The following is a 24033-nucleotide window of genomic DNA, read 5'->3' on the forward strand; positions in this document are numbered from 1 at the left end:
TGTCCTCCACCCCTTGATCCTTGCAGCCTCCTCTGGTTGCCGTTTCAGTTGATGACGTGACAGTGCCTTGCTCTCTGAGCAGGCAGAAGGAGGAACAGCCACCATGGAAGAAGTCACCTTCAGAACCTGGCTCCTCCCGTCCAAGGCCTCGTAGCACCCAGGGTGGCTGCTGTCACAGGCTGCTGGCAGAGCAGAGGGCAGTGACAGCCCCATCTACTCTGGGTAGTGCCAAACAAACCTCCTGCACCCTCAGTGGTGCTAATGATGCTGCAATCTCTCTGCTAGAAAAATAGTGCAGAAGTATCTCTGATAGATGCTCGGCTCTTGCATGATTTGCTCAGGGAGATGAGCCACGTTGAGGACACAAGGCTGTATGTATGGCTAGTAGTTTAAATTCTATTTTCTTTCTCTGGGGACACTAACACCTTTTATGAGGTGAAGGACTATTTGCAAGGGGAAGGATGAAATAAACACTGGGAGCAGAACTCATGCCTGTGAAGAGTGTTAACAAAAGCCTGAGGGACTGCAACAGTCCAGTTTCAGGGCTCAGTACTTCACCCTTGTACAATACCAGGTTGGAGTGGGATGAAGAAGTGGTGAGACCTTGTGCTATACAAACTCTGCCTAACGGAAGCATACAAGGTTTTAGCTGTTTGGGTTTTTTTCCCCACTAAAACATAATGTTGTTTGTTTCACCTTTTCTCTTTGTTTTCCCCATCCAGGCTCTCTCATCGTAGATAATTATATTGGCTGTGGTTTAATTAGCTAATTATGCCAAGCTGGACTATTTTTCAGAGTAAATCTTTTTATTTAGTTGTTCTTAAGCAGCTTCCATTTGGGTTTTCTCCTAGAATTTTCTTTGTATTTCATTGTGTGGTAGCACAGGTGTTTATAACTGGTTTCATTGGGGTTTATGGATATGTTGGTTATCCAAGTGGAGTGAAAGGAATAGCACTTTGGAGGTCAGAAGTGGCATACTCCTGGGAGTAGCACACTGACATAAAACTTCCTGCAAAATTTAGTTGATATTTTGGTTTAGAGTAGAAAATAATAATAATGATACAGCTTTACTCCAGAAAAAGTGATTTTAACCTTCATATTAACACCTTTAAAGGACATATTTTATCTAGCAAGCATAAGGCTTTTCGAATTTGGCCCTTGCATCTCCAAAAAAAAAAAAAATTCCCTTTTCCTTAGCAGGCTTAGTTTGTCAGTATATAAATCTTGTTCCTGTTGCTAGATGTACTGTAGGCAAAGATTTAGGTGCTCACTGAGGTGCTGAACTAGAGGTTACAGGTGGATGGAATCAAAGCTGTCTGGTCTTTCTTCAAAAAACCCAAAGAAGACAAGGAGTATCACAGAGAAGCAGGCAAGGAGAGCTGCTCCTTGGCCTGATTAGCACACGTAGTGGTAAGGTTTATGTTGCTGCAACGTGGAGTTGTAACGTGTTTTTTCCAGTGGTGCCTAACTCTGGCAAAGTCCTACAACTTCCTGTCCAAATCCATATAACCATGTAGTGGTGATGGCTGATAACGCTTTTCCATTCCTTGCTATTTCGTAGCTCTCCATTTAGAGTCACTAGATGTTGTTCAACTATCGAAGGCAGTATTAAGCAAAGTCTTAGTAAGACTTTTTGCTGTCTCACTGCTTTCACTGTGTGTATGGGGGATTGTGCTGTAGACAATTTTCTTCTTTCTTCTTTCTTGGCACCCCTTGGATGTAGCTAGTCACAGTAACATGGCCAGGGCTTTGATGAAACATTTGGGAACCTGCATTTACTATGAACTTAGGCAGGATCATGCTCTAGCTCAAGGTAGCTAAGCTGTGACCTTACAGCTGCATGGTGCTGAGAAGTTTCCAGCTTTGCTAGTCATGGGGACCCACCTCCTGACAGTTTGCTGGTCCCCATACCTCCCCAGTTAAGACTGCATTAACATGCTTGCCGAGCTTCACATCCATCAGTTAGTGAAACTGTATATGTCTGCACTAGGTTAAAACCTGTTTTCTAACCTTCTTTACGTGATTTCAGTCCAGAAACTTGCCATGTTTTTAGGGTAGCAAAGGGAGTCCAGGAAAAGCCATAGAAGCAGAGTCCTTCTTCCTACTTAGAGAAAGTCCCTGAGGACATGATCTGCAAGTGTTTTCCTGGCTTCTGCCATTTTCCTCTCTTCTGCTTAACCCTGATTAAGCTTGTTGATGACAGGGAGGCCTATACACAAGAGCTTCAGGCTGCTTTTCAAATCAGGTCACATTTACTAGTTCCCAAACAAGAGATGTTATCTTGGGGAAATTTTGAAGCTAGTGCCTCAGTTTATCCAAAGCAAATCTTAATCTGCAGTATAATGGGACAGAACCACAAAGTAATTGATTGCTCCTTACATTGAACAAGGAGCAGATTTAAAAACTAATTAAAAAAAAAAAAGATCCACACTAGTTGATCTCACAGTCATTGCAGCAGCGTGCAACATCTGTCTAGCACACCCTCCAACCACCTGCCTCTGCAATGGCTATGAAGAAGCAAACCGTATATCAACCCAGTTTTATTTTCTAGCCCTGTTTAAAATTGAACAAACCCTGGAATATCTGTCCCATGGGAAATTCCAATATTGCAACATCTGTTTCTGTCAAGAATCAGGCTGAAAATTCTCCATAACAGTTGCTTTGTTTGCTTATGGAAAGAAAACTTTAAAAGCATTTCATTTGGAAATGTGGAAATGTTGCTATCAATCTCTTTGTGGATGTTACAGCTTTGGGAGTGACAGCCTCATCCTCACCATACATCATGCCCCTTGGGGACTTTTTCTCCTCCTGGAAGCAAAGCTCCCTAAATTAATCACATTCACTTTGCTCTCTCTCCCCTCACCACAGAGGTCTTCCTTCCCCACATATTGTCCCTGCTTTCAGCCCCTGCAGTGGTGAAGGGATGGTTGGGGTGTACAAGGAGAAGACGTGGCTGTCTGTGGGGGAGTGGGAAAGGAGCAGAGGATGTGGTGGAGGAGCAGAGCAAGGGCTGGAAGCAGAGCACCCCTCACAGGTGCCAGGGAGAAGAGCAGCATTGTGGCTCCCCACAGCTATAGCTTTCATTTTAATTTTCCTGACAAGAGACAAGAAAAAACTGGATCTAGCAGAAACCTCTATTTTTACACTAAAATTGTGTTTCATTTGAGGTATCCGACCAGCTTTGCCGTCAGAATACCAAGGTTTTTCTACATGCATCTAGTGTTAATGCCTGTAAGAGCTTTGAACACGTGGTCCGAGAGACATCCAACTAATGCAAAATACTTGTGCACTTTACACAAGCTCCCTCAGGGAGGGTATGATTTGATGTGAGTAATGAATCCCTCCGCCAGACAGAAACCAAACGGCTCTGCCTTACACAGCCGCAGCTGCAGGAGCCAAAAACCTCCGGCTGAAGTTCGTGTCCTGGGAGCCATCACATTTTTCAGTCTTTCTCTGACACTAGCAATAGATACCACGCTTGTCCCATCCCAGCTGCACCCTTGCCGCTAAGGTTTGCACTTAGGTGAAACAATAAGCCCCTCTTACATTTTCAGATGTTTTGCTCAATTTTGAGTGCGTGATGTTTTGTCTTTTTCCTTGCAATGACAGCACAACTTACCAGGTGACATGCATTGCTGTTTATCTGCAGTGCTGTCTCTTACATGTTGTTTTAATGACAGTTCAAAGAGGCAGAGAGCTGCACAACATTTAGCTAAAGGCAGAGGAATAAAGATGGAAGATACAATATGAAAAGAGTGACATATGTGAACACATAAAAAGGCACATGAAGGCAGAGGAATCAATTTGGGGGAAAAAAATTTTTATCTTTCCTCCCCCTTTCAATTCCCAAGTATGAATTACATGTAACTTTGCTTAATGCAATCCTTATTTCTTTTCATTTTGTTCCTCTATGGATTTTTCTACAAATCAAGAGATGAGCAGAGCAAAGTCACAACAGACCACTTGTCAGGACTGGATCCTCTTTTTCCACTTGTGATTTAATCCATGACCAGAATGAGATTTCTTCAGCTTTGTTTTCTATTCAGAATTATCAAGATGGAGGTTTTGTGAGACTTTTTGCTAACTAGTGTAATTATGAGACCTATGACTTTTGACTTTTCTGTGCAGAGTTTTTTTGTTTAAATGTTTCTGCTAGATAAATCATTTGGGACTGTGTTTTATGATTTGACTGGCTGTTTATCCTTATGCTCTCTCTTCTCACCCCACTATTTTGAGATACCTTTTATGCTAACCTTTATTTTACTGAGCACAAGTAGATGAATATATACTTAGGACACAGTTTCGTCAGTCAACATAGGATGTTCCTGATATATGTATCTATCATATACATAATAGCAACTACACTTGAGATAATCACAGGTGAAAGCAACCTGCCATGAGGACTCAGAGATAAGAAATGCAATATTGCTTCCAAGGATGGGTTAACACACACTGTTCTCTAAAAATTGAGTATTTTCTCTACTCCAGCACAGGGGTAACATGAGGTGCTTTCTTTTGCTGTAGAGCAGGCCAGGAATGGAAGCAGAACAGCCTTTTCTGTGGGTTCCAGTCCTATTTTGCATCCTCAGAAGCTATGGAAATTTCACTGCTGTTCAGTCAGATTTGGATAAGAACCAAAACTTTGCAGAGACTGACTATTCAAAGAAATATTCAAGCTTTTCTTAATTAGGCCATTGCTAATTCTAAATATCTATAGGTAGAACAACTCAGAAAATTGTAGATCTTTTTGCCCCAAAATTAAAACTGAAATTATACAACATGTAAGAAAAATATGTAGGAAATAATATTCTGTTCCATTAAAATTTTAAAGGTTTTCACTGAAAAACAAGCAGTAAAAAAGAGCTTCCTCAGTTCTGCTTTTGAAAATGGATAGCTGGAAAGGCTAAATTTTTTTTTCTTGAATCTGTCAACACTCAACACTCTTATTAAAAATAACAGATTCAAATAAAACTACTTCATTTTAACATTATTATTTTTTTTAATATAAACCACAGCTTCTGAGAACTATGGGAGACTTTTCTGTTATGAGCCCAGAAAAGCTCTGTTAAACTTCAAAGCAAAACTTTATGCTGTGTAGCTGAGAGTTCCTACAGTTCGCATTTTGTCAATATCTCACATGCCTTCTGTTTTGTTTATGAAAAAGTTGAGTGTAGTTGACAACCTACACAAACAGACTGCCTGGCTCCCCGGGAGAGGTTTCTGTACCACCTAGCTTCAGCATCTAGTTTAGACAGTGATTGCAGAGGCAGCTCAAGGAGGGTTGCCCTTCCTCCTCTTGCCAGCTCCAGCATGCAGTCAGAGTGGAATGACAGCCGCTCTCCCTTTCCCTGGGGCTCACGTCTCAGATGGACCCATGAGCTGGACTCACCACAACCCCAGGCAGCAGGACTGGCCCCCCCCGTGTTGCCAGGATGCAGGCAAGACTCTTGTCTCTCTCTAGTGGTAGATTTTGAGCTCTGGCCAGTCAAGAAGGTGAAGCTTTTAGTGGCTGAGCCATTTGTAGATGATGCACTAGACTAAACGTAGTCCAGCTCTCTCTGATAGATGAATTTGTTCTACAGACCTATCAGAAATAAAAACTTTTGGTGGCTAAAATCAGCAGATATATCTCCGAATGACGTGACTGACACACTACTCCCACAGGCAGTCCTTTTGAAGGCTGGTTCGTGATGTTATTATACAGCTGCCTTTAGGGTAAGTCATGTGCTTCAGAATGTGCTTCCCAGCACAACTGCAAATGAAATGACTGCCACAGATGCAGATACTGTGGACAATAAGTGGTGTCTGCCTGTCTGACATTTTCTTCCTGCAAAGTGAACAACAGTGAACAGAGTATAGAAAGTGACAATAACCAGCCTTAAATTACTTCTCTGATTTCTCATATCAGTGATCTGGTTTCCCCCCTCTTGTGTTATGTGCACATATTAATCTGAAAACTATAGCCTGACTTGTGAAGAAACTCCTAGAGAGCTGGCAATTTTTTGTTGGCTTGGAAGGATTTATGGATTTATCTGTTCCAGGAATGTTCCATCATTCTCAAATGCTGAAGCTTTGAGTGAGTTATGGCCCTGAGGAGAGTGAAATGCAACTATTAATCATTGGCAGCAATGGGATATCCTCCATGGGCATCATGTGCCATTGTCAGTAGATCACAGAACTGCTGTTGACCTTGAATGGAGAAAAGTAAAGGATAAAGGTCATCTTTATTTCATCTACACAACAAAAGTTTTGAAAATGGCTTGTCATGAAAGCATTAAAGATCTGCTGCACAAAACCCTTGGGCTGAATGATACTGGCTTCCCCCACAGACTTTCTGATGATCAAAGTAATACTAGAGGCACCTTAGAACTGAGTAGTACTGTAGAAACTGTAGCTAATGTGCTAGGCTGAAAAGACACTGGTTTTATGTTCTTCTGTGTTCATGTGGTCTTGTGACCTTCAGAAAAAGCTACTAAATGTTTGGAGTTTTTTTCTGTGTCTCTTTTAATAGTGATAATAACACACAGAAGTACCTCACAGTCACAGGCACGTTTCAAGTAGAAATGGCTGGATACAAAACAAATGACCTATCTCTGGACGCTCCAGAGCTGGCTTTAAATACCTGGGACTACCTTCTTTTTCCTTTTACACATGAAATGTCATAGTCTTCCTTTTTCCATGGTGTCTTTGCATCCCCTTCAATTTCAACCAGTTGTCCTAGGTCTTTTCCCGTAAATAAACTCTGGATACTTGTCTTCATGTTTACCATGGCCTTGGGCAGATTGCCTGTGGCTACCTGGGCCTTCTCAAGCCTATCCCTCAACCATTTGACGAGGAGCCTTTGACTATTTAGCCAGTCATCTTGGCCAATAACAAACCATCCATCACCCATGACATTATTCTTTATATTCCAAATCTCCACAACCCCTGCTCTCCTCCCCCAAGTATAGAAGCTCATACCATCCTCTGACTCTTCCAAAAGCAAAATTCACAACTTTAATAATTCACAACTTTAATAATTCACAACAGCTTTAAATAGGCTTTGTCTCCATCCTGCCTCAAAGTCTGTTGTTTGCTTATTGGTTTGTCTTTATATGCAGATGTATAAACCACTCTTTATATTTCTCAGGCTGAAGTGAAGACCTATACATTCAAATTGGAAATGAGCTGCAACATTTTAACTTTGTGGTATGAACCAGTAGGAGGAGGTGGAGTGGCCAACTCCTCATCCCCTGAGAAATCCTTAAGACTGTATGTCCAGTATACCACTGTGCTGGGGCTCACTGGAAGAATCCCTGGATAAACTCCTCAGCCTATACTGGACTATGCTGTCCAGAAGGTCAGACTAGATGATCATGACTACCCATACTGCTCTTAACATTTGGGAACCAGCCCTCTACAAAGGCAAGAATGTAAAAGCAGTCAAACTGTCAATCAAAGTCTTCTAGTAAAGTCAGCAGGTTCAATAAAACTGAACATCTCTGGGTACGCTAATGCTACAATTGTATGCATTAAGATTTCAATTGCCTTAACTTTTGTGAGTGTGAATACTCATTACTTTAACTGGCAGTCATGTCATAGCAGTCGTATGCTGAATGTATCTTCTTACGCTGTATCAAAAATAGGTATTACATGGCCTCATCTTCGTTGAGAACTAAGAAAAGCCTTTTTAACTGACATGGTAGAAGGCTGTCAAGCTTTCAGTCAGTGCTTGTCTCTAAGTACCAACCCTCCCCTTACAGTCCTGAAAGTAAGGCTGATGGAAACAACAGATACTGATTATTTCAGAGACTCCTGGTCTAGAACTCTGGTAGGAAAAGATCCTACCAAACCTTAAGCAAGGTCCGCAGGTGCAGAAAGCACATGGCAGGATCAAAGTCTCTCTCTATCATTGTTTATTCCCTGGGTAAGCTATTAAGCTATGATCCATTAAGTCTCTCCTATCCTGTTCCTCTGGAATCTTTTCAATGGATTTTATCTCAGCAAGATCCAGCTTGCAAGAAACATTTGCACTTGTGGGTAAACTGAGAAGAGGGTATTATGATACTTTGCACTGGGCTGCAACTGAGAGGGAAAAACATGAAAATGTATACTGCTTTCTTGCTTGACTGTAGGGATGCTCTTTGCTAGCCAGTCCCTTGGACAGTTGTGTCCAAGGATATTTTTAGCACTGCAGACACATATCTCTGCCTTTCAGCCTGCCTTCTGTGCTGTTAGTCATTGTGGAAGAGGTTTGGTCTAGATCTGTCTTTTTGGATGTATTGTTGTCTGGGATGGTTAGTGGTCACCAGAGTCATTCATCACTGTTTTCCTTTTTGCTGCTTCTACTGGTGTTATTCATATGCCTGTGTCAAGGTCTCGAGTACCACAATGCCAGCAGGGCTGCAGCTGAGAGATTGCAGTATCAGGTTTCTCTTAAGAAATAATCACAGACTCAGTGCAGTGGCGCAGGTTCGGCCAGGTTTAGTGAGCACAAACACAGCCTTAAAACACTTTTGCTGATACTCACTGAAGGAAGTGTTAAGGCATAGTGTGCTTGTGGCTGGGTGAATAGTCTCAGTATCAAAAGGCTCCCTAGGACCACTGTGCTCATCCCCGTGACTCTGCTCTGATTTAAAGCAAGATGAAACCAGCTGATGCATTTGCATTTTTGCTGTATCATTTTTTATGGCTGTACTGCCCCATATACTTCCAATTCACCTTTATCTGAGTCATTCTGCATCCATGATAAAATTTTCTTCCTCCCATCCTTAAAGGTGTGCACTCCTGACACCAGCCATCATCAAACTTGCAATTTCTGCTTAGGGAAGGGGTTTGTGTTTCAGTCAGGTTTCCTAGCTAGGTCCGCTTTTGTCATGCCTTACTAAACTTTTGTGTGGGCAACTGCAGTAGCCATTGCTCTACCAAACCTTAAATCTATTTTAGCCAATGCACAGAAACATTGGAGGAGCCAACTCCACCTGTATAGGATTGTCTTATAGCCAAGAATAGAGCCAGGTGTTCCTTCAACTCAGGGTAGCTGTCTCTTGAGTTTTATAAAGGATTTCCATTAGAGACTATTCTAGTTAGATACTTTTGGATATTGGTTAAAGCATTCTGATGTCCTCAAAGTATTTGCCTAAAACTGTAGTGAATTCCTGTGAAATAATGACCCTTTGCTTTCATCACATGGGTCTCTCTGAAGATATTTATAGGTTCTTGAGGCAGACAAACTTTGTAATCTGAGAAGATTGCTTTGGGATAAAATATTATGCTAACATCTTCTCTCTCAAACTGAGAGCAGCATAGAAATTTGTAACTTTGAAAATATGTCTTTTCACGTGATTACAGGTTGCTTTCTTCAGAGACAAAAAATTGTGGCATAATGTCACACAGAAATGATGAACACAGAAAGGAGGATAACTTTCATATGTTTGCTTTTGCATCTTATACAACTAGTCCCTGGCAGTAGAGTGAATCCAAGTTTGCTGAGCAATATGTAAAAGGCCAGTTGTAATGGGAGTGGGCTTTCCTCTCTCGAGGAATCATGAGCATGTTGGAAAGCAGTAGACAGAAAAATGCTGAACATGAGCAGTTTGAGAAAGAAAAAGTGATGCTATCTCCTAAATCCTCCTTTGGGGACTGTGTGATAAGTGATCCATACAGATACACTCCTACAAGATAACCCTTTTTTTAGTCCGTACCATATGTTCAGGAGCAGCAATCACATTTGTCTTCGTGCTGGAGGGAGGGTGAAATGATTCATTCCATAGCAAGGTAAAAAAAAAAAAAAAAATCCACATAGCAGTGGATTCAGAAATATGTCTATGAAAGTTCTGGGACACTTCAGAGAATAAATACTGCCAGTATCTGCAGACAAACCCAGAGTGCACATGAGAAAAAAAGACCTAGGTGAAACCTGTGGCAGGTCACCATGTATTTACACTATGGAGCGAGAAATTGCACTGGTGGTTACAAAAGCATTTCCATCCATTCACCTTTTCTGTGGCACTGCAAAAGGTTGCCAGCATGGTCATTAAAACCCAGCTAATTTTCTGAAACATAGTTATGAAGTTTAGTCATGACAGAATAAATTCTTTTCTGCTGCTGAGGTGTTAAAACCAATTAAGCATTCTTCAATATTTCATTGAAATTTAATCCCCATGAGTCAGATTTATACCTTCATTAGGTGCATAGCCACATGAATTTAGGACCAGACTCATCTTTGACTTGTGGCTTATAGTCAGGCTAATGTGGAAGAGAGAAACACATGCATTGTGGGGAATCATTTGGATCTGTCTGTAGTTTCTGTTGGCTGAGATAAATTAATTTTAATCTGCTTACAAGGCACATTAGATTGTAACTTATCTAAGTTATGTAAAAGGCAGCAGCTCGCAGAAGTTTTCTGCAGTGCCACAGCTATCTCCGCTTCATCCCCGAATGCAGCACCTTCCAACCACCAAATAATGATTTGTGGCACTGTCACAGTAGGGCCAATATTTCCCAAGTCAGGTCTAGGAAGAAGATTCGCACTGCACATGGGGGGATAGTACAAATACACACCTGCAAAGACGGTGTGCACATGGTCAGGAAAGGACTACACCCTAAATGTCTCTTCTGAAAGCAATCCTGAATCTTAAAGTGGATAAAAAGCCCTTGAGGTGCTTGGACACAGGATTTTTCTTACCTTTACGATCTGCTGGGAAAGGCATGAGGAACAAAACAGGGGTGTGTTCTGCTTGAGATGTCTCCAGGGACTGTGGAAACAAAGGCAGACTTTAAGGACGAAAGATGGCTTTTGTTAGACTGTTCCTATTTTGCTTCTTTTGCTACATCTTTTGGGGGAAATGTGGGGATTCCTTTTACAGACACCTGGATATAGGTCACATCCTCCCCTCTTGTTTAGTCAGACATACTGTTCAGCAGGTTTGCAGATTCGTTTCTTCTGTTGGTGACTGTCCCTCCTTCTGTCATTTTGGTGAGGCAGAGAAATAAGGAAGGAAATTAGACTTTAAAAAAAATATAGATCCCTTCTCTCCAAAGCTGACTGACTTCCCCAGCAAGAAAGTAGGAAAGGTCATCTCATCAGTCAAGATGCTCAAGCCTACCCCTCATTCTCTCCTCAAGCAAAAAGACACACTGTGCCTTGCTGAAGTCCTGCCAGACTGATGATAGTGCCTACCCAAATTCCACATGTCACATGGACAGCACTGTCTTGGCGTGACCTAGAAAGGGCACTCAATCATCATTTAGAGAAGGGAACTTGCAGCCCAGCAGCTGTGTATCAAGTGGCGCAGAGGCAAGTTTAGGACTCCTCCCAACCCAGCCCACTGCAGAGAAACCAAAATCAGCAGTTCTGCTAGTGGAGCACAGCTTTGCAGGGCTACATAAGGGAGTAAAATTCTTGTCTACTTTATTCCCTTGCTCATACACTCTGAGCTGCACTCCAGTGCTTCTGGGGTGATCATTTATTGAGAAAAGAAGGGAAAATGCTTTACTGAGGGCAACTGATTTTGTTCTTTCTTGACTGTAGATTTAAGGAACTCTCCCAGCCCATATAGTGGTTAAGAAGGGACATGCCTAAATTTTCTCTGAAGGATTACATTGGCTGTTAGAAATGTTGAGTCAAATGCCCTTATTGATAATACTCATGATAAATATATGTATGGGAAAACAGAGTCATAGAACTAACGTACCCTAGAATGCAGTGCTGGCTGTGCTCTCCAAGAAGCCTGGAATCTTATATGTCTATGTAATGATTGTTTTTAGCATATTTATTTTACCTTCCTTTCTAGGAATGATAGAGTCTGGCTTTTTACTCCTTAGTCTTTTTGGAGGGGTCACACTGAGGTTTTGATGCTGCTTGATGTTATGAATCAATGTTCAGCTCATCTTTTTTGCTCTTAAATATCAATGAACATTTGGCAAATTTCTACTACTGCTCATTTTGACAGGATGAGGACAGCATTCCCTTGTCTGGTAGTAGAGGTGACAAATGACTCTGTATTCTCCAAGCAGGCAAAAATTGTGGATTTAGTATCATTGTGTATTTGATTTGCATTTTATTCCATGCTCTCCTTTTTTAGCTCTCAGGGTCATTTTTGCATGTCCTACTTACTTATGCTATCTGGAGTTACGGCAGGAAAGCTCAGAGAAGATTTTTCAGAGTGAAGAAGAGAGAGTTCTGCAGGCTTTAAACTGGAAACTCTGCAGAGCAGAGCAATCTACCAGTCTCTTCCTTCATTACTCACTGCTTTGAAAGTTTTTCAAGCAAAGATAAAGAAAAATCCATTCTTTAATTTCTCTTTCAACAGTACAGGGTGCTCTTACACATGTGATTCCACAGTATTTATAGAATTTTTCAATGAAAGTGTTCACAAGCTCTTTTCCGTTATCTGTAATGACCTCATATGGATGCCTATAACATGCAGAAGCTTTTGTTCTACTGGTGGACAATGAAATATCCATGACTGCACAAACCTTCAGGTATGATGACTAATAATTAATCATGGTAAAAAAGTAATAAACCTAGCAGATCTAGATGGAGCGATATCAACAGACTGATGGGATACCTAGCATTTGTTGTAGTTGGTTTTCATGTGAAAGCTTATTAACTTGCTGATCAGCTGCTCATTGTCTGAGCCTATTTGATCCTGAAACCATATTCAGCAAAACTGTGTAACTTAAGCTGTAAGTGGGTAAATCTCAGGAGCCAGGTAAAACTTTAATCAATTGGAGAAGTTGAAACATGAGACAAAATTCTAGTCTCTTCTTAATGTTACACCATCAGACCTAAACAGATCAGTTGTGGTTCTCTGAAATAATAGAGAGACAGCAAATTTGAGCAGTCTTATATTTGTAAACTCATTTAATAGGTAACCTTGCTTAAAAGTAGGATTTAATTCCCTTTCAAGTCCTTCCAAAACTTCTGTGTACTTTCCATGGGTGAGAAGTAACATGAGGAGGGCCAAATACATCTTTGCAAAGTATATGGCTAGTACCTGGAAGAAGAAAATCCAATAAACCCTGCTCATGCTTTCCTCTTTGCAATGGGTTCACTATTGGGATGCACAGCCTGGGATTCTGGACTGCTTACATTCAGTTTTTGGGTCATGCCATTAGCCTATCAGATGACTCATGTCAGCTTCCTTCAGTTTTCTGGGTCTCATTTGTAACATGTAAGGAACTAGTAGACTACTTTTTAGTGCACTTCGTTCATGTACTAGAAATCTGTGGCACTTGCCTAAGATCCTTTATCAGAGAAACATATTTCTAGGCGATAACATCATGCTACTATTGGAATCTATCATTGACTACTTCTTTTCTTCCTCTTGCGGTCATTATAAATTAAAACTTGTTTTCTTACTGGATGGATTTTACTTTCCTTTTTAGTCGTGTATTTGTCAGTCTTCACACAGTATGGTTTCGGTCCAGGCTCAGCGTTGAAAGAAGCAGGATGTCTCTGGTTGCTGAGAAATGCTTTTATCTAATTTTGGTATCACAAACTGAAAGGATGCAACTGTGTTCTGGCGTTTTGTAGAGCATTCCAGAATTCAAAGTCTCCATGTCTTTCTAGCCTATCTAGTCCTTCTAGCCTTCCTTTTCCTTTGCTTTATATGCAATACACAGAAAGTGGCAAAATGTCAAACCTCTGCTTTAGGAAATGCCTTTATTACATATCCATGATGCTTTTTTTTTTCCTGCTTTTTTTTTTTCCCCCTAAGAGACAATGCTTTTGACCATTAGTGATTTTTGCACCCTATGTTCTCATTCTGCAACTGAAAAAAACATTTTTTCCCCCAATGTTATTGTAAAAGTCACCCTCAATCATCCTGGTTCTCTTTACCTTGTGCATTGTTGTGCATGTTTCACAGAGATTTTTGTTGCAAAAGATTTTCTCCCTCTTCTAACTCAGAAACTAAAAGCTTGATGGTTGATACTGAAAGTTTATTATTCAAACTTTCCTGTATTGTTTTTCAATAAGTTTTCTTAATTCACAAGAAGCAAGCAATCCTACTGTATGCATTTTAGATAGTAAAAGGTATTTCCAGTGTTTGCTGAGAGGCTAGAGGGTTGGGTCCTCAATCTTACAGTTTTCCTGCTTGCTTTTCAACCTGCCTGTGATGGTAAAAATCTCTCCAAATAAACACCTTTTCATGTTTCTAAATCGTGGCGATGTTCTTCTCTGAATATAGCTATAGTCTGGCTGTATCTTTGGTGAGTTCATATCTCTCTAGCTCATTTTTGGAGAATTGGCAAATGCAGTTCTCTCTTCCTCTCCACTGGGAATTAAACTCATTTTTTCAAGTTCATGATGAGAGAGATGCTTTAGATTCTGGCAGATAACCATTCCCAATCTCTTGAGACTATCCACAACAAGTTCAATCACTGAGGTGGGGGAATATTTACATGATATGTGATTAAACTTTTTAATAATGAGTAAATTGTGTCTTAAACTGATGTTGAAACACTTTTTTATACAGACTGATGTATCAGTGTATACAGTTTCTGTGGGCAGTGAGACCTCCGATTCACTCGATAAGACTCTTTCTTTTGGTTGGAATAGTTAGAAAAGTCCTGTCAGCTGGCACCACACTTCTCCCACCAGTGCACAAAGATTTTGTGACAGAAGAACCTGAAACAGCATGCTCGAGTTTGCTCTGATCAGTCAATTACAAAACAGAGGCGAACATAACTTCAAGCGGTGCCTGGAGTTTTTGTCATTCCAGTACAACCTTCCAGAGATAAAATTAGCCTGTGCGATAGGACACAGAGTTTCTGCAGGACATATGAGTTGCAACCTAGCATAAGTGCTCTGCGTAGTAAGCATGAACAAAATTGCTAGTAAGTCACTGAAGATCCTCCTCTTCACCTCAGCTCACACGAGCTCTTACAGAAAAAGGGGGTGGGCAGCTGTTAACCACTATAGGATCCCAGTCAGCTCTCTTTGATCCTATCATTATAATTTGCACAGATTTCACTGCCTGGAAATAAGTGGAAAGCCCCACTTGTAACTCTCAAGAAAGGACAGCATATAGCTGAATCTCACAGCTGTGTTCTGCCAGGAAAATAGCAGAATCCCTTTTGCAGATTAATTTCCTCTGAGCTTCTAAATGTGCTCATTACTTTTAATGTTGCTTCTCTTCTGGGAACCTCTGTTGGTATGGTAGGATGACCTTTGCTGGTGTAACTGTCCAACTCTGCATAAAAGAGTTCAGAATTACTTGAGTCAGAGAGAATAAGCATGACACTTCAGCCAAGTGCATGGGCCGTTTGTCTATAAAAACGTGGGAAAAGTGTCCCAGGTCCCACACTCTGCTTGATGACTTGAACACACCTTTCATGGATAACTTTTATCTCTTCCCATCTTTAGAAATGGGGTAGTTGTAACGTGTTTTTGTGACTATCAGTAGAATAACTTACTGACTTTAGATATTTTTTGATTAATCTCAAATTTACAGTCTGGTGTTTTGAAACGTTGTGAATTATGATAGCTTTCTAACTCTACATTAACATGATACAGAGTGAATTTATTAGTGTGGCTACGCATTGTTTCCATAAATACTTCAGCTTCACATTTACTAACAGAAATATTGTGTGGGCTTTCAATTACTCTGCTAATGAGCTTAAATGTGTTTTAGTTGGATTTGAATTAATGTGAGGATTTTTTTTCTGTGGCAGTTAGTATCTCAGATATATTGAGGTGAAAGGTGTTCTGTGTGTAGCTGAATAGCTTGGGTGTGACTGCATTTATCTTTTGTGCTGTCAAATGTTCCTAGGGTATGTCTGCATTCCCTTTAAAGATAAAATTTAATGATCAGGGCACTAAATTCCTGCTGCTGTCATATCCACGTGAAAGAAATGATAGCATGGATCAGGGAGCTTGATAGTCTAATTTTGTGTTGTCATACCAACATCAACCAAAATGAAGTTGTCCCAGTGCAGTAGCTTGCACCTGGACAGCTGAACTGAGCACCTTCATTGAGTCAGGGCATTACGGGATGGTTCTTGTGGTCTTCATTCATCCAGAAGTACCTCACCAGTTCTGCCTGCCTGCGGCTCCCTGTTGTTTGCAGGAATCTGGTTGGGAATAATAGAGAAAGGAGCGTTTCCTCTTAGAGCAATGGCTAATGGAGGGGAGCAGAATAACTTTTACCATGGTTCCCCTTTCTCAGCCTTGTGCAGTAATGTCCCCTAGAAGCCTACGCTTTGTTCTGTCACCTGCTGAATGACTTCAGTGCATCCCCAGGGGACACCATTCAGCAGCCTATCAGATATCACCAGAAATTTATATTCTCTGAGCTAGTAGTTTAATGTTTGGGTTTTTTTTTTTTAACTTTCCCCTGTAGCACAGGGGATATACTCATTATCAGTATCTCCCTGGCTCACCACCTTGTGACAGACATATCAATTGCTTCTGGCTCTGTCTTCTCTTCCCCACCTCCCACTCCACTTTTCCAAATGAGCAGAAAAGAGCATAAGCAAATTAGAAAATAATAATGAAATTATATGTACTATGTGTTTCATTTGACAAGACAGATTCTCTGAAGGGCAGCTGCATGCATGAGTGATGAGGAGACAAGATTCAGAAAAGCAGGAAGGGATTTGTGTTTAATAATAAATGTTCCATCTGAAGGCAAAATTATGATAGGATGTCATAAAACCCCCCAAAACTAATAAAATAAAAAATGCAGGAAATTATTCATGCTGGGTTGAGTTAGTGTTTACTGAACAAGTCTGGCTACCTCCTGGTATTATCTGACATTTCCTTATGTTGACATGACTGACAGAGGAATTACGCCCTGTTGCTAATACTAACAACTATCTTTTTTCCCAGGACACCAGAAATACAATTGTCATTTTTTCAAGATGTAGATCACAGTAGGTCTCTCTCTTTCTCAGATTCTTAGATTAAAAAAACTTGAATCAGGCGCCAAAAGACTGTGAGATCTCACACAGCAATATACTTGGTACTTTGTTTTTTGATTCCTGAGGCTTTAGGATGATCTGAAGATATATATTCAAGGGCTTTTTTTTTAAATTTGAAGGGTCAGAAATTAATCTCCATTGTTAGCTTACTTAATTTTTAATAATATTTTAGATTCTACTTTCATTCCATGACTGCAGAAACTGGGGCTTTTGGGGATAAAAACACAGCAAAAAATTACACCGGTATACACCACAAAACCTTCAAGGAAATTACAAAATTTGGCAGCAGAGAAGACTGCCAAGTGTGCAGTTCACCTTTGTCAATTACTTGCTCTTTCTCCCAGGCAATACATCACGTGTGACATTTTCACTTCAATTTAGATCCTTCTAGTCTTCCTCTGATCTTTTTTTGCTCTTTTCTCCAGCCTTCTTAATATCTGTCCACCATCTGAACTCTTTCCACTCCCTTGATTCACTTCACTATCTTTCTAATTGTCTTGGTTTTGCTGAAAGATCTTCACCTATGTTTGATTGTACTCAACCGTATACTGAGCTCTTTTTTGTGATCTTGGTCCCCGTTCAGTGGCCACCTGGACTTCTTCCATCATTTCAATGGTAGCCACATGCCTGATAGTGCCTTGCCGATGGCTGCTTTGAACCTGTTTGTCTTTCTGTCATTTTCTGCTGCTCTGACACTGCCAGAGCCACCAATGTTCATTATCCTCTTTTCTTCTTGCATTCTTTCTCACTTCAACCTTCTCTTCCTGCTTCTTTCCTTACCTGTCCTCAATGAAATAACACCTCGTCATTATTGTCTCTGTCTGATAAGAAGCAAGATCTGTGTGCCATTGAGCTACATTCACCAGGCTTTAAAGGATACTTTATGTGGTCCTTCTTCAGGCAATGAACTCCATCCTCTGATTACCCACTCTTTTTATGTGCTCTTTAGCCAGTCTTTCTCCAGTATGTCACCATTGATACTTTTCCTCTCCCCTTTGTCTACCATCCTACTTTAATCCCACTGGGACTGAAGGTGGACACTCCATCTCAAAAGTAGGACTCTATCAGACCCTTCTACAATACTTTAAAGGAAGATTAGCTGGAGTCATCTTTTTTTTCAGAATTACCTGTGAAACTGGAATGAAGGAAAAAAACCAAAGATTTTAAAATAGGGGACAAACTTATTGATTAAATAAATTAACATTTTTGGCTTGAGATTTTTACTGAAAAATGAAAATTTGTCAGATTCTAGTGTTAACCTTTTCTGGATCAATTTCTAGTTCTGAGAGCAATCAGGGTAATATTTTGCACTTATGTGATTTCAACTTTGTGTAAGAGGAAGTTTAAGAATAGGAATGTACAACGAGATTGGTATTTTCACACTAAGGCATTACTATACAGGAAAATTAGTGTGCTAACTAATTGGAATATGATTTTACAGAACACTAGCTATTTCACCCTGGCACCTCTCTTCCTCTTCCTTTTCCACTCTTCATTACAAACTATAGGGCATAGTGACAACGGTTAGCACTACTGTTTAGCAGTTGCTTCATAATTAGCGTATAGGCTACAGCTGCACTGGTAAACTAATGAGGGCCCCGAAACATTCCCATGACCCAGAATCCCATCATCTATACTGCTAATGTCTCGGTACAGTTCCTTGCATGCTTTTTCCAGCATGGTTCAGGAGTTAATATCCCAAAGCCTATTTTTGATATACAGCTTTCTGAAGTCACTCTGGAAGAAAAGAGAATTTACCAGCAGAGACATGGACCATTTCTTGTGAAGTGTGTGCCCTCGGACATGGCATGTAGACATAGAATCTTACAGGAAGAGTGTGGGTTGAGCAGCTTAGGCACAGAAAATTCACACCCAAGCAATTAGGCTTCCCCCCCCCCCCCCCCCGATACAAGCATTTAATAAATTAGCATGACTTTCCATTTAAAACTCCTAGCATTCACTTGAAAAGGAGAAATCATATTGCAATATAGATAGTGTGTAGCCCTGGTTAATACAAAAAAAGGACCATGAGAAAAGCAACATAGTCTAGCAGGTCAGTATAAAACTGAGTCTTGGGAGTTGCAAGTGCCTTCCCAAAGGAATTGCCTTTACAGCTCCCTGCAAGTTCTGTGATTAAAGCAGTTTCAGGCTAAAACTAGATAGTATCATACCTCTCTTGCAACGGAGAAAAGGAACAGAATTGCCTAGCCAATTAGCCTAATCTGTCTTCTCTCTAATTTGTCTGGTTTGCATAACCACAGTATTAACCAGCAGTTCACTCCTGCTAATCCCCAGTGCTACAAAGAAGAAAAGAACCCATTTGTATATTACAGTGTAATCATAATATCTACTAATTTCCTTCCATACACTACAGGCCTCTTTTGAAAGGAGATTGCTGGCATTATCCCCATTTTATAAATGAGAAGACTTACAGTACAGCAAAATGATTTCTCAGGAACTGAGAGTTACTGATAAAGTAGAGCCTGATATCAGTGTAACTGATAAAGTAGAGAATAAAACTCAGGTCTCCTAAATTCTCAGCACAGTTCACTCCCTGCAAGCTTCAGTGCTCACTTGCATCTGGGATTACGAGTGAAGTCTGCAGCAAACCTTTTTCTCCTGCATTTCTAAGTAATTTATTTTCTAATTTTCTTAATATCACCACACACTAGAGGGAGTAATTACAAAATTGCTTGCTTTCCGTATGTTGTGTCTACAAGGACATAACAAGGACTTTTTAGCAGTGGTGGTAGAAAATAAGGTTGACTTCAATGCAGAGTGCTAGCACTATCTGTCTTTTTTTTAAAAAGGGTCTTACGGTGTCATTTTGGTACTTTCACAAAATGAAACGTAAATCTCCATGGATTGAAGGGAATGTATTGTTTGCAAAAGCCCTGCAAACTTTCATCTCAGCTTCATAGCTCTTCATCACACATAAACTCTCATAGGAGCATCTGTCTACTGCTGTTCTATTTCAGATGCTTATGCCATGCCCCAATCCTGGCCATAGGTCTCCTCCTCTTCCAATAAGTGATACTATTGTGCCAAAGGGTGAGAGAAGAGAGCTTTTTTGTAAATTAAGAAGATAGGTTGTAAGATGCTTATGCTCGTTTCATTCTTAGAGGCAAGATTTTCAGAGAGGTCAGAACCATGTTCTTATATGAAGAGTTTTCCTTGGGGTATTTTGACCTTCAGATAGGATTCAGAAACTAGCTTAAGAATCAGGTAACAAAATCCTGACACCAGTGTGGAGGAGATTTGCCTACTCCTCCTACCCCAAGGAAAATAAACCAAGGGAGAAGGACAGAAATTACAGTTTCTTATGTGTCTGGACAGTGAAATTTCTGTAAGGAGATTTTCAAATTTCTTGTTGTCCTAGCTAGGACTACATTTATACTTACACTGTTAACATATTTGAGTATTCTTTTGCTTTCCCAGTCCTCAGTGTTCCCGGGCTCCTTAAACTGTACACATTAAAACCTATCATAACCTATCGTTAGTTTAAAAATAAGCAAGTGTTTTGCTAGTTGATCTCCTCTTGCAGTTAGTCAACTGTTACTCTTTTTTCCCCTAAAGAAAGGCCAGTATCAAATTTAGATCTCTATTCCTCTTCTGTGATAAGAAGCATCTCTGCAAGATCACACTGCCCTGAACAGCAGGTGGATGATACCAGGCTCCTTGCCTCAAGACATTGCTGTGATTAAGTACGTTTGCTATCTGAGGGCTAACAAGTGAGCACTAGGATCTTCTGAGTTTCAAAAGCTAACAACTTTCAAAAGCTGTTTTTGATCTCCAATGAACCAGGTTATAGATTCTTGCTACCTGAAACCAACTTTCTGTGTTTAGCTGATGAGTTGACTGAACAAAGCCTTACAGGATCTCTGCCTAGACACAGTTTTAATGACCCCTTTTAGTTTTGTGGCAGCTCCTAGCTATTGAGTCCCAATGGCAAGGCATGGTGGTCCGTGATTAATAGTGCGAGACGTACAGAGCAGCCACAAGGATACTCCCCCTGTTAAGCAGCAAAGCAAAGATTGAAGTGGCATCTTGCAGCTACCCGTGTTGGCGACAATCAAAGAGTCGTCAATATCCCAGAGTGAAAGTGTGTCTGCATTGATTTTAGGTGTGGAGAACGTTAAGAGATGTCATCCATCATAGCTGACTGGCAGTATGTTTGGGGAGAGTGGGCTAAAGCATGGAGGAATGCCAAAACACTGTTACAACTTGGCAACTTCATGCAAACAAGATCGTCTTCCCTGCAAGCTAGAGAACTGAGTCTGAGATAGTTACTTAACTCCTAGTACTCTTGAACTTGGTGCTTATTCCTATGCTCAGCTGTTCTTTAACAATAACATTAATTTGAATATTTTACAAGAATATTTGAAGTTTATTTATGGAAACATCCAAAATTCTTCATTTTAGATGTATATGGAGAGTTGATTGCTTTTTCCATAATTGGGATTGCAACTGTGATCTTTTATAAAGCTATTATTAGTCCCAATATTATCACAGCTGTAACTTCCAGGACTGATTGAGTTTAGAAATGACTCAGTGTCTTTTAAAGGCTAAGATGAGCTTTTATAGCAAGTTTCAATACAGTTAACCTGGCCAAGCTTTAGGACTGGTTATGGCCTCACAGCTGTACATTTAAAAATGGACTGGCTTTACATTTTGTGACACTACCACTACCTGCCGGTCCTTGAAATATTCCAGGCAGTAACATTTCCTTGGAAGCTTGTGTGTAATCATATTTGAAGAAAACAAGTTGTAAATGACTGAAGTTATCAGTGTTCACTCTATATAAATTAGCATAGTGTGTTAGGCTGAAAGACTGTATTTCTATATGTGTTAGATATGTGCAAAGCCATATACTATGTAAACCCAGTTGTTTGCTGTTCGCTTGGAGAGAATATAGAGGTCTCTGTGTTTCATCAGTGCAAAGCAAAAGAAACCACTCTAACAGATGGTGCTATAGCTCTGTTTTTCGAGAGTTATGACCCAAGTCCAAGACTCAGTTTATTGGGCCGACTGTTCTTTCTGCTAACAGTGCTACTTGTTTGTAATGAGGTTTCATAGTGAAATAATTTCTGAATGACTTATGCGCTGCAGAATTTTTTAAGCATGTGGCTGGGAATGACAGTGGAAAGTGGAGTATAGCACTAGGTGATACAGAAGGAGATATGAAGCAATTGGTGAAACTGTTCGAGAGTTTGAAGATCATACATTTGAAGATCAATAGTATTCTGTTATTCCATATATCATCCTTGGTGCGTGCATATGAAATTCCTTGAACAATTCAACAGAGTGCAGGCATTGCCCTAGCTGCTGTGGCCAGTGGTGTGTTGTTCTCAGAGCCACAGGGAGAGGAGAACAATTAGAAATAGCTTGAGACCAACTATTTTGACTATTAGAAATCATTTTAGCAACTGTATCTGGAGTCTTCCAGGAAGGCTGCTTTATGACCTCTCAGCTCATTCTGAATAGCTCATCTATGTCTGTGCAGAACATCTCCATTAGGATGATAAATGTGCCAAGAATCTCAAATATAACATTGAGTAAACCTGCCAGGTGATGTTTATATTCCAGGTGTCTCTCCCTGATATTTCTTTTCCTTACAGAATTTTTGTGTGTGTGTGTGTTTGCTTTTTAAAAAGGAGGCACATCCTCGCCTGTGACCAGACTGAAGGGTTGTGTAAGTGGCGTGAAGGCATAAATGCAAAGATGATCAGAAGCTCATCTTTGCAGTGCCTTGATGTTGCTGCTTCTCTGTGGAGGCCTGTTCCCTCCCACTGCACAGAAGGGCCTCTGCAGAGCTGCAATTTATGCTAGCTGTGATGACGATTTGAGGCTAAGAAAGCCTGGCACTCCCACAAGGAGTATGCCTTTTTCCTCTGGCCAGGCCTTACTGTTCCAATTACAGTCACACCAGGTTGCTGTGGGGTGTAAGTGCCTGTAGGGCTCCCTTGTTGCTGGGGTTAAAGATCTGCAGCTCTAAGTCAGAATGGGCTGTTTTTAATTTCAGCTTTTTTCTCTCACTCAGGTGTGTTATGTGGAAGTATAGAGAAACATGCATGGAGTATCTCTTTGGTTTTATTCTTGGCTACCCACTAGGCACCGAATCTGGGATTCTCCACTGTATTCCACTAATGCGCTGCAATTTTCACCACTTTGAAGTGGGGGTAGACCATGGTCATTCCTATCTGCTAATTTTGAATGCTAGTGATGCTCTAATATTGCATGAGTTCAAATGACTGCCTAAGTTGAGTGGCAGCAAAGAATAATATCCGTAAATGACTAAACTTGGAGCACAGCTTGGGCCTAACTATTTGGTTTTTGAAAATGGATTTGTATTTGAGTACAATTTTTTATTTTAAAGAAACCTTCTTGTTTCCATCCCTGTATCTTCCTACCTCTCCTCACACTTCCACAGCCCATACTGCCAATGCCAGTATTTCTTTTTCACTCACACAGAGGAAGGTGGTTGCAGGGAGAAATTTTTGGCAAAGAAGATGATAGCTGCATTTCTAGGAGATATTTTCCACAGTGAGGAGTAGGAGGATGGGGAAAGTAGGTGGGAGAGTGGGGAAAGAGAGAGAAGTGGTTGCCTGCCTTGCATTCTCAGAGAAAGAGAAAACTAAATGTAGCCCCTTGTCTTCACAAGGTAAGCAACCTGCTGATGTTAGACAGTAAATGTTCAGGCACCCATGAAGCGATGTGACAACTGCCAGGTTCAGACTCAGCAAGTGCAAGGGCCATTTGCACACTCAGAAAGAACTGCTCTTTGTAAGCACATATTTTTCTTCTGAGTTATTTGTTCAGGTTTGAATATATTTAAGATTAGGACAGATGCAAGTGAGGAGATAAAAACCCAGACTAGTTTGGTCTGCTTTTTCTTGTTCCCTTTATTGCACATTTGAGAGAAGGCCCTCAAAACTTGTACGTTACTGAATGCTGGGATGTTAGACCCAGAGGAGCTGGGAAGCTTGAATGCTTGTTTGAATTTTATGGCTCTGACTCCTCTCTGCCAGTACCCAGAACAGTAAACACCATACTGTTCTTATGTCTGTTCTCCTCTCTTTTCCCTTAGTGTCAAGAGTAACCAATTTTTTTCTCTTTTTTTTTCTT

General features: G+C 40.5%; 1 protein-coding gene across 1 annotated transcript in view; it reads left to right on the plus strand.

The window, feature by feature from the left end:
- The window catches only part of LRFN2 (leucine rich repeat and fibronectin type III domain containing 2), a 41530-nt gene that overhangs the window by 16040 nt on the left and 1457 nt on the right, over nucleotides 1-24033 (plus strand). The window lies entirely within an intron of this gene.

The sequence above is a fragment of the Gymnogyps californianus genome, chromosome 3 (assembly GCF_018139145.2).
Source record: "Gymnogyps californianus isolate 813 chromosome 3, ASM1813914v2, whole genome shotgun sequence".
NCBI classification, from domain to species: domain Eukaryota; kingdom Metazoa; phylum Chordata; class Aves; order Accipitriformes; family Cathartidae; genus Gymnogyps; species Gymnogyps californianus.